Source organism: Lutra lutra, chromosome 5 (genome assembly GCF_902655055.1).
Source record: "Lutra lutra chromosome 5, mLutLut1.2, whole genome shotgun sequence".
In the NCBI taxonomy this organism is placed as follows: domain Eukaryota; kingdom Metazoa; phylum Chordata; class Mammalia; order Carnivora; family Mustelidae; genus Lutra; species Lutra lutra.
This window is the reverse complement of record NC_062282.1, coordinates 17,045,696-17,056,238: the sequence shown is the minus strand read 5'-3', so window position 1 is coordinate 17,056,238 and position 10,543 is coordinate 17,045,696.

Here is a 10,543-nt window from a genome sequence, read left to right as displayed (position 1 = left end):
ACGTGTATGTTACTTTATCTGAGAAACAAAAGCCTTTGTAAGGTCTTTGTAGAACTGACTACAATAAACCTGCTGTGATGAGTTAATTACCCAGGACTAGGTGATACCAAAATGCAGTCACATACACCCCTATCAGAAGGAGCAGAGAAGGATTAGACACAGACACAGGGAAGGCAATGTCACTGTGGAGCAGTGGGGTGGCACAGGCCAGGGGGTGCTAGCATCCTCCAAAGCTGGAAGAGGCAAGGGACAGGGTCTGCACTGAGCCTTCAGGGGGACAATGACCCTGCCAACATATTGTGATTTTAGCCTCAAGGTACTGATGTCAAGTTTTGTTCTCCAAAAATGTGAGAGAATAAATGTTTATTATTCAAGCCACCAAGTTTGTGGTAATTTGTTACAGCAATCATAGAAAACTCATATAATATGAAAGCGGTCATCTAAATTATATTAATTTTTAAATAAATTTAAGATATTATATAAATTGCCCACATTTAATCTAATGGTGTGCATATCTCAGTTTTATAGTTACTTGTACCTATTTCATTAGTAAAATCAAATGCCTCTCTGAACAAAGATGGTACGATATGGAATTCGTTATCAGATTATAAAGGAGTAAAGGGAGACAAAATAGGGCAGGTAAAGGATTTGAATAAATGTAGGTTTATAGTTTGGTGCATCATGAATCCTTTTGGCATGAGATCCAGTTTCTTATCAAATCCATTTCCCCCTGTCTACCTCAGGAGAGTCATGAGGACCAAATGTATATTGCAATGTATATAGAAAATACACATTCAAGTGGGTTCAGTTCTTAAGTGACATGTAAATACAGAAGGGCAACTATTTTTCTCTGTTCTTTTGTTAGTTCACTAGAGTCTATAGACTACCCTGTCCCCTGCAGACCTGCAGCTCTCACCAAATGTTCCTTACTTTTCCAGTCCTCTAGATTTCAGTAAGAATTGTCCAGAACTCTATTTCCACCTATTTTTCAAACTGAACACAACTGAAAATATTTTCAATCTGAAAGTTAAGTTCCTTCTTATGAGGTAAAATAAGTGGCTTAAAGTAAGACAGTCTCAGAATTTATAATTTCATCTCTGATCGTTATATTTGAGGATGATTGCATGGATGGTGATGGTTGAAGTGTGTGTGTGTGTGTGTGTGTGCGTGTGTGTGTGTGTGTGCATGCGTGTATATGAAGAATGTGCACTATATGCAGTAATAACTTATAGCCCTGGGATAAGATGACTAGAGCATGACTGTCTATGGTCAAGTTATCAATTAGGCAGGTATAATGCAAATCATACAATATATATATATTTTTTATATTGCCTCATAGTTACTTACCTAAAGACCAACCCATATCTAATGATTTCACTCTTGCCTTATTCTTACTATGAATATATCAATATTTTCCATTTTAAATATTCTTAGTGGGGAATTCAAAGCTCCCAACTCCATAATGTTTTTGTGGCTTCATTACCCACTCAAGTCACATAGAATATGCCATTTCCTGAAGTAATTGGTCTTTTACAGTTCCATGCTTTAGAAGGTTCTCTCTCTATTCCTGAAATAAATCTACTCTTATCTTTGGATAAACCTTCACATACTTCAAGTTGAAAAATTAACATTCTATACATAATTTCCCATCCCACCAGGAAAATTTATCTGTGGGGCATGCTGTTTGTCTACTGGCCTTTATATATCTTCATTACACAATTTACTATGTAACTGTGCCATATATTTCAGTGCCTGCTTCAGGAGACCAAACTTCTCATGGAAAGTAACTTTGATAAAAATCCTCATATTGCTAAAGTTTTATAATCAAATATCTTTGTAATAATACAATTTATATACTTGTATAGACACATTTCAGAAAAAAAGATGATATAGGGTATTTTGCAAAGAAAAAATAATTTTAGTCCAAAAACTACAAACATAGACCCATAAATCAGAATTTGATTTTTAAAATTCTTTAGATGTTTCTTTTCCCTTCAAACAAGTCCAACAAGACCTATCTATTTTTATCCATAGGTAGAATTTCAACTTGACTAATTCCAAGTGAGATTTTATAATTCAACTCCAACACAAATTCTTCTATAAAATTAAAACATTCTCTAGTTAAGACACATGTTTTCTTGACTTGAAATGAAATAATATTTAATAAAACCTAGTAGTATTTATATTTAGAAGACAAGGGAGTAACCAAAATTTCTTATAATAGTTAATTAACTTGACAATACTGAGTACTTTTTACTAGTAGCTAGTTTATATTAAAGCAACCATGCTAGAATAACAACTACTACATATTTATAGTATCATTAACTTGCTTTGTTTAATTTTTTATTTTTTTATTTTATTTTATTATTTTGTTAAGATTTTATTTATTTATTTGAGAAAGAACACAAGCAGGAAGAGCAGCAGGCAGAGGAAGAGGGAGAAGCAGACACCCTGCTGAACAGAGAGCCTGATGTGGGGTTTGATCCCAGGACCCCAAGATCATGACCTGAGAAAAAGGCAATGCTAGACTTACTGAGCCACACAGGCACCCCTTAATTTTTATTTAAAAAAGTCTTTATTTAAATTCCAGTTAATTAACATACAATGTAATATTAGTTTCAGGAAGGCACATATTTTCTTAATATTTTCAAAAAAATATTAGAAAATGATCAAATCCTTTAATTTATAGAGAGGAAAACTGAGACATAGTAGAATTGTCAGTGTATGTACAGCAGATTAATGAAAATAAAATAATAAAGAGATGTACCCGATATAATCTCTCCTGTGTTTTACTTCTTCGTGTAATTTGTGTTGCCTTCAAACTTCCTGCCAATCAATTTGACATCTTTACAAACATTTTCTTAGTATTATCTAACATATCTTTAATAGATTTTGACTGAGAAGTGTCACAATATTGCAGAAAATTGGCATGGGATAGTCTTTTATTGTAACTTTCCTTTTTGACGGTGGTATCTTAAAGATTATCAGTAATAGTTATGAGAAAGGCTTTAAACAATAATGTAGATATGAATTCAGTATTTGGGATTATTTGTGAAGTATCCAGCCATCATCTATGTTTTCTTTCTTTTTTTTTTTTATAATTAGCCATTTTATTTTATTTATTTTCAGCATAACAGTATTCATTGTTTTTGAACCACACCCAGTGCTCTATGCAATCCGTGCCTTCTCTAATACCCACCACCTGGTTCCCCCAACCTCCCACACCCCCACCTCTTCAAACCCTTCAGATTGTTTTTCAGAGTCCATAGTCTCTCATTGTTCATCTCCCCTTCCAATTTCCCCCAACTCCCTTCTCCTAACTCCCCATGTCCTCCATGCTATTTGTTATGTTCCACAAATAAGTGAAACCATATGATAATTGACTCTCTCTGCTTGACTTATTTCACTCAGCATAATCTCCTCCAGTCCCATCCATGTTGCTACAAAAGTTGGGTATTCATCCTTTCTGATGGAGGCATAATACTCCATAGTGTATATGGACCACATCTTCCTTATCCATTCGTCCATTGAAGGGCATCTTGGTTCTTTCCACAGTTTGGCGACGCTGGCCATTGCTGCTATAAACGTTGGGGTACAGATGGCCCTTCTTTTCACTACATCTGTATCTTTGGGGTAAATACCCAGTAGTGCAATTGCAGGGTTATAGGGAAGTTCTATTTTTAATTTCTTGAGGAATCTCCACACTGTTCTCCAAAGAGGCTGCACCAACTTTCATTCCCACCCACAGTGTAAGAGGGTTCCCCTTTCTCCACATCCCCTCCAACACATGTTGTTTCCTGTCTTGCTAATTTTGGCCATTCTAACTGGTGTAAGGTGGTATCTCAATGTGGTTTTAATTTGAATCTCCCTGATAGCTAGTGATGATGAACATTTTTTCTTGTGTCTGATAGCCATTTGTATGTCTTCATTGGAGAAGTGTCTGTTCATATCTTCTGCCCATTTTTTGATATGATTATAAATTTTGTGTGTCTTGAGTTTGAGGAGTTCTTTATAGATCCTGGATATCAATCTTTTGTCTGTACTATCATTTGCAAATATCTTCTCCCATTCCGTGGGTTGCCTCTTTGTTTTCTTGACTGTTTCCTTTGCTGTGCAGAAGCTTTTGATTTTGATGAAGTCCCAAAAGTTTATTTAGGCTTTTGTTTCCTTTGCCTTTGGAGACATATCTTGAAAGAAGTTGCTGTGGCTGATATCGAAGAGATTACTGCCTATATTCTCCTCTAGGATTCTGATAGATTCCTGTCTCATGTTGAGGTCTTTTATCCATTTTGTTAATCTTTGTGTACGGTGTAAGAGAATGGTCGAGTTTCATTCTTCTACATATAACTGTCCAGTTTTCCCAGCACCATTTATTGAAGAGACTGTCTTTTTTCCACTCTATATTTTTTCCTGTTTTGTCGAAGATTAACTGGCCATGGAGTTGAGGGTCCATATCTGGGCTCTCTACTCTGTTCCACTGGTCTATGTGTCTGTTTTTATGCCAGTACCATGCTGTCTTGGTGATCACAGCTTTGTAGTAAAGCTTGAAATCAGGTAACGTGATGCCCCCAGTTTTATTTTTGTTTTTCAACATTTCCTTAGCGATTCGGGGTCTCTTCTGGTTCCATACAAATTTTTGGATTATTTGCTCCAGCTCTTTGAAGAATACCGGTGGAATTTTGATCGGAATGGCATTAAAAGTATAGATTGCTCTAGGCAGTATAGACATTTTAACAACATTTATTCTTCCAACCCAAGAGCATGGAATGGTCTTCCATCTTTTTGTGTCTTCTTCAATTTCTTTCATGAGTGTTCTGTAGTTCCTCGAGTACAAATCCTTTACCACTTTGGTTAGGTTTATTCCCAGGTAACTTATGGCTCTTGGTGCTATAGTAAATGGAATTGATTCTCTAATTTCCCTTTCTGTATTTTCATTGTTAGTGTATAAGAAAGCCACTGATTTCTGTACATTGACTTTGTATCCTGCCACGTTACTGAATTGCTGTATGAGTTCTAGTAGTTTGGGGGTGGAGTCTTTTGGGTTTTTCATATAAAGAATCATGTCATCTGCGAAGAGAGAGTTTGACTTCTTCATTGCCAATTTGGATACCTTTTATTTCTCTTTGTTGTCTGATTGCTGTTGCTAGGACTCCTAATATTATGTTGAACAAGAGTGGTGAGAGTGGGCATCCTTGTCGTGTTCCTGATCTCAACGGGAAGGCTGCGAGCTTTTTCCCATTGAGGATGATATTTGCTGTGGGTCTTTCATAGATAGATTTGATGAAGTTCAGGAATGTTCCCTCTGTCCCTATACTTTGAAGTATTTTAATCAGGAACGGATGCTGGATTTTGTCAAATGCTTTTTCTGCATCAATTTAGAGGACCATGTGGTTCTTCTCTCTTCTCTTATTAATTTGTTCTATCACATTGATTGATTTGTGAATGTTGAACCATCCTTGTAGCCCAGGAATGACTCCCACCTGGTCATGGTGGATAATCTTTTTAATGTGCTGTTGGATCCTGTTTGCTTGGATCTTGTTGAGAATCTTAGCATCCATATTCATCAGTGATATTGGTCTGAAATTCTCCTTTTTGGTAGGGTCTTTGCCTGTTTTGGGGATCAGGGTAATGCTGGCTTCATAGAAAGAGTCTGGAAATTTTCCTTCTGCTTCAATTTTTTGAAACAGCTTCAGGAGAATAGGTGTTATTTCTTCTTTGAAAGTTTGGTAGAATTCCCCAAGGAATCCATCAGGTCCTGGGCTCTTGTTTTTTGGGAGGTTTTTGATCACCGCTTCACTCTCGTTACTAGATATCAGTCTATTTAGGTTGTCGATTTCTTCCTGGTTCAATTTTGGGAGTTTATAGTTTTCCAGGAATGCATCCATTTCATCTAGGTTGCTTAGCTTATTGGCATATAACTGTTGATAATAATTTCTGATGATTGTTTCCACTTCCTTGGTGTTAGTTGTGATCTCTCCCTTTTCATTCATAATTTTATTAATTTGGGCTTTCTCTCTTTTCTTTTGGATTAGTGTGGCCAATGGTTTATCAATCTTATTGATTCTTTCAAAAAACCAGCTTCTAGTTTCATTGATACGTCTACTGTATCTCTGGTTTCTACCTCATTGATCTCAGCTCTAATCTTGATGATTTCCCTTCTTATGTGTGGAGTTGGTTTGATTTTTTGTTGATTATTCAGTTCTTTAAGGTTTAGAGACAGCTGGTGTGTTCTGGATTTTTCAATTTTTTTGAGGGAGACTGGGATGGCTATGTATTTCCCCCTTAGGACCGTCTTTGCTGTATCCCATAGGTTTTGGACTGAAGTGTCTTCATTCTCATTGGTTTCCATGAATTGTTTAAGTTCTTCTTTGATCTCCTGGTTGATCCAAGCATTCTTAAGTGGTCTTTAGCTTCCAGGTGTTTGAGTTCCTTCTGAACTTTTCCTCGTGATTGAGCTCCAGTTTCAAAGCATTGTGATCTGAGAATATGCAGGGAATAATCTCAGTCTTTTGGTATCAGTTGAGTCCTGATTTGTGACTCAGTATGTGGTCTATTCTTGAGAAGGTTCCATATGCACTTGAGAAGAATGAGTATTCTGTTGTTTTAGGGTGGAATGTTCTGTATATATCTATGAGGTCCATCTAGTCCAATGTGTCATTCAATGCTCTTGTTTCTTTATTGATTTTCTGCTTCAATGATCTATTTCTGAGAGAGGCGTGTTAAGATCTCCTACTATTAATGTATTCATATCAATATGACTCTTTATCTTGATTAACAGTTTTCTTATGTAATTGGCTGCTCCCATATTGGGGGCATAGATATTTACAATTGTTAGATCATCTTGATGGATAGTCCCTTTAAGAATAATGTAGTGTCCTTCTGTATCTCTGACTACAGTCTTTAGTTTAAAATCTAATTTATCTGATATGAGAATCACTACCCCAGCCTTCTTTTGAGGCCCATTGGCATGAAAGATGCTTCTCCATCCCTTTACTTTCAGTCTGGGTGTATCTTTAGGTTCAAAATGGGTCTCTTGTAGACAACATATGGATGGGTCTTATTATTTCATCCAATCTGCAACCCTGTGCTGTTTTATGGGCACATTTAGGCCATTCACATTGGGAGTGATTATTGATAGATACGTTTTTATTGACATCATGTTACCTTTGAAGTCTTTCTTTCTGTAGATTGTCTCTATATTTCTGTTCAATGCTATTCTTAGGATTTTTCCTCTTTTATAGAACCCCCTTTAATATTTCCTGCGGTGTTGGCTTGGTGGTTTCATAGTCTTTTAAGACTTGCCGGTCTTGGAAACTCTTTATCTCTCCATCCATTTTGAATGTCAGTCTTGCTGGATAAAGTATTTTTGGCTGCATGTTCTTCTCATTTAGTGCCCTGAATATATCTTGCCAGCCCTTTCTGGCTTGCCAGGTCTCTGTGGACAGGTCTGATGTTATTCTGACGGGCTTTCCTCTGTAAGTAAGAAGCCTCTTTGTCCTAGTGGCTTTCAAGAGATTATACCTACAATTATGATTCCTCAATTTGACTATCAGGTGCCTTGATGTTTTTCTGGAATCTATAATCTTGGGTGGAGACCGTTTGGCCTCTAGTACATGAACGCTGGTTCCATTTGCAAGATTGGGAAAATTTTCATGAAGAACTTGTTCCACTATATCTTCTAGACTTCTTTCTTTCTCTTCCCCTTCAGGGATTCCAATAATTCTGACGTTGGAACGTTTCATGGCATCATTTATTTCCCTGATTCTGTTTTCATGGTTTCTAAGCTGTTTGTTCCAGGCTTCCTCTTGATCCTTTCTCTCTATCTGTTTGTCCTCCAGATCACTAATTCTATTTTCTGTCTCAGTTACCTTAGCTTTGAGGGAATTTAGATTAGATTGGAATTCATTGAGAGCATTGTGAACCTCAGCCCTGGTAGCTTTTAGCTCTGCCCTAACATTGTGAACATCCTGTCTGGTCGCTTTCAGCTCGGCCCTAATCAATTCTGTTTGGTCATCCATGGCTTTCTCCAACCTAGCTATTGCCTGGATAATTGTTAGCCTGAATTCTCTTTCCGACATACTGTCTATGTTGATAGCCATTAGCTCTGTTGCAGAAGGTCCATCCTCTGTATTTTTCTTCTGTTGGGCATTCCTCCTTCTAGTCATTTTGGTAAGAGATGACTGAACAGATGTAGCTGCTTGTATTGACCATGGTGCAGTCTGGGTGCACCCTGGAACACTTCTGAGCAATCAGGATTCCCCACCCAGATGAGAGAAAAAAGAAAAGAAAAAGAAAAAAAGAGAGAGAGAGAGACAGGAAAGAAAGGGAAGATGAAAGAGAAGGTTCAGCCCAAATGGGCCCCAAGGTAAGATTTATGAGGTATACAAACAAAAACAGACAACAAAAAGACTGATAAAAGTATATAACAAGAGAAAAAATATATATATGCAAATAAAGGAAGAACCTTGTCAAAAAGAACCCCAAGTGTAAGATTCATATACTATCAGGACAAACACAAAAACACAGAAACACTGGTGGAAGAAAAAGATGGGAGAGTGGTTATAAATTCTCAGTGTGGGCGAGGAAGGTTGTTTTGATTCTTCCTGGATGTATCTTGATATCTTTGTTAAAGGACTCAACTTTCCTAGGCTAAAGGGGGATTAAACATTGGTTTACCTATAGGGATAGTATTGATTAGGGAAAGGGGATTACTTTGAAGTTTAACTCTATATGAATATTAGAAAATAAAAATAAAAAAGGAATAAACTAGACTAAACTAAACTAAAATTTAAAAAAAAATTCAAAAATAGAAATGCAAAAGAAAAACACAGGTGTATGTATCAAAAAGTTCAGGTTAGAAAGTTATTATGGAATTTGATGTACTGGACAGCTCGCTGTGATGGTAAATAAGTTAAAAAATTATCTATATAAAAAAATGAGCCAGAATAGTGGGAAAAATTAAAAATAAAGTTGTCCTATGAAGTAGTGGTGGTGGTTCTCTTGTAGTCTTTTTTTTTTTTTCTTTCCTGGTTGGTTTTCTGGGGGAGGGGCCTGCCACGTGGGTTTTTAGTCAATAATGTTCCCTGAGTTAAGTCCTCCAGTCCCCCTCAAGGGGGTGGGCTCTGAGGAAACCAGTTTTTTCAGGCTTTTGTTCTCTGGAGGTTTTTATGTTTATTCACTTTTTTTTTTTTTTCCTCTTGCCTTGACCGCTTTTGATGGTTTTTGTAGGTTTAGAGGAAAGCAAACTGCACCCTGACCTCCCTCTCAGAAAGAAGCCTCAGTCTGCTCTTTTGTGGGTGTTGCAGAGCCCATATAAATCCCCCCCTTGGCCGCTGGCAGAGCAGGTTCCGAGTCGCGGTCCCTGGGGATGCAGAATCTTCTACTTGTACCCAAAACCACAGCAGTGGCGGCTGTCTGGGCAGCTCCAGACCACCAGAGAGGTTCCAAGCAGTGATCACACACTGACATTTTCACGCTGGCCCTGGGCTGGGAGTGCCTAGTCTTTCTTGGTCTAAAAGCTTCCGGCTTGCACGCACCTTTTTCAGGGGAGGCTGTGGGTCACGTGCGTCTCAGGCTCTGAGAACGGGGCACAGGTCCGAAAGCACCAGGCTGGGCCTTCACGCACCTCTCTCAGGGGAGAGTCTGGGGCGCAGGTCTTAGGCTCTGAAACAATGGCGCGTGTCAAAGAGCTCCGGCTGGGCCTTTGTACCTCTCTTGGGGAGGAGGAGGGTGTGCGCATCTCAGGCTCTGTAGCAGGGCTCGCGTGTTCTGCCGTCCGGCGTGGCTCGCATCCCCTCACAGGAGCCAGAACCCACGCAATCTCGGGCACGCTGGTGGCTCAGGGACCAAGACCTGGTTTCTCCGCCGCACTCTCTCTGGCTCCGCGCCAGGGGAGGCTGTCCTGGGACCAGGGACTTAAGCCCATGTCCCTAGCCGCCCCGATTCCCACAATTTCCCCCCCTGGATCTTTTGCACTTTTGGAGTGCTTTCAACCAGTCTCCAAGTTCATGCTGGTCCCCAGACACAGGGCACTCACGCTCATATTAGGGGTGTTACTTTCCAACCGGTCACCTCTGGTGGCTCCCTCCCCCTTTTGTTTATCTTCCCATATCAGTCCGCCTTTCCCACTCCGCTTTACCTGCCCACTGGCATCTTCTGCCCCTGTAGAGATCCAGATGTGTGTAATTCTGATCTCAGGCTGATTTCATGGGTGATCGGAGTTCTTTGGTAGGTAATCAGCTCACTTTAAGGTACAGGTTGAAAAGGCGCCTCCTCCTACTTCCCCGCCATCTTGTCCCCTCCTCGGGTTGTCTCATCATCTATGTTTTCTTGACAGATGGTGAGATTTATTTATTTATTTTTATTTTTATTTTTTAAGATTTTATTTATTTGACAGAGAGAAACACAGTGAGAGAGGGAATATAAGCAGAGGGAATGGGAGAAGGAGAGAGAGGCTTCCCGCTGAGCCAGGAGCCCAATTCGGGCTGAACCCAGGACACTGGGATCATCACCTGCGTCAAAGGTGGACGCTTATCGACTGAGC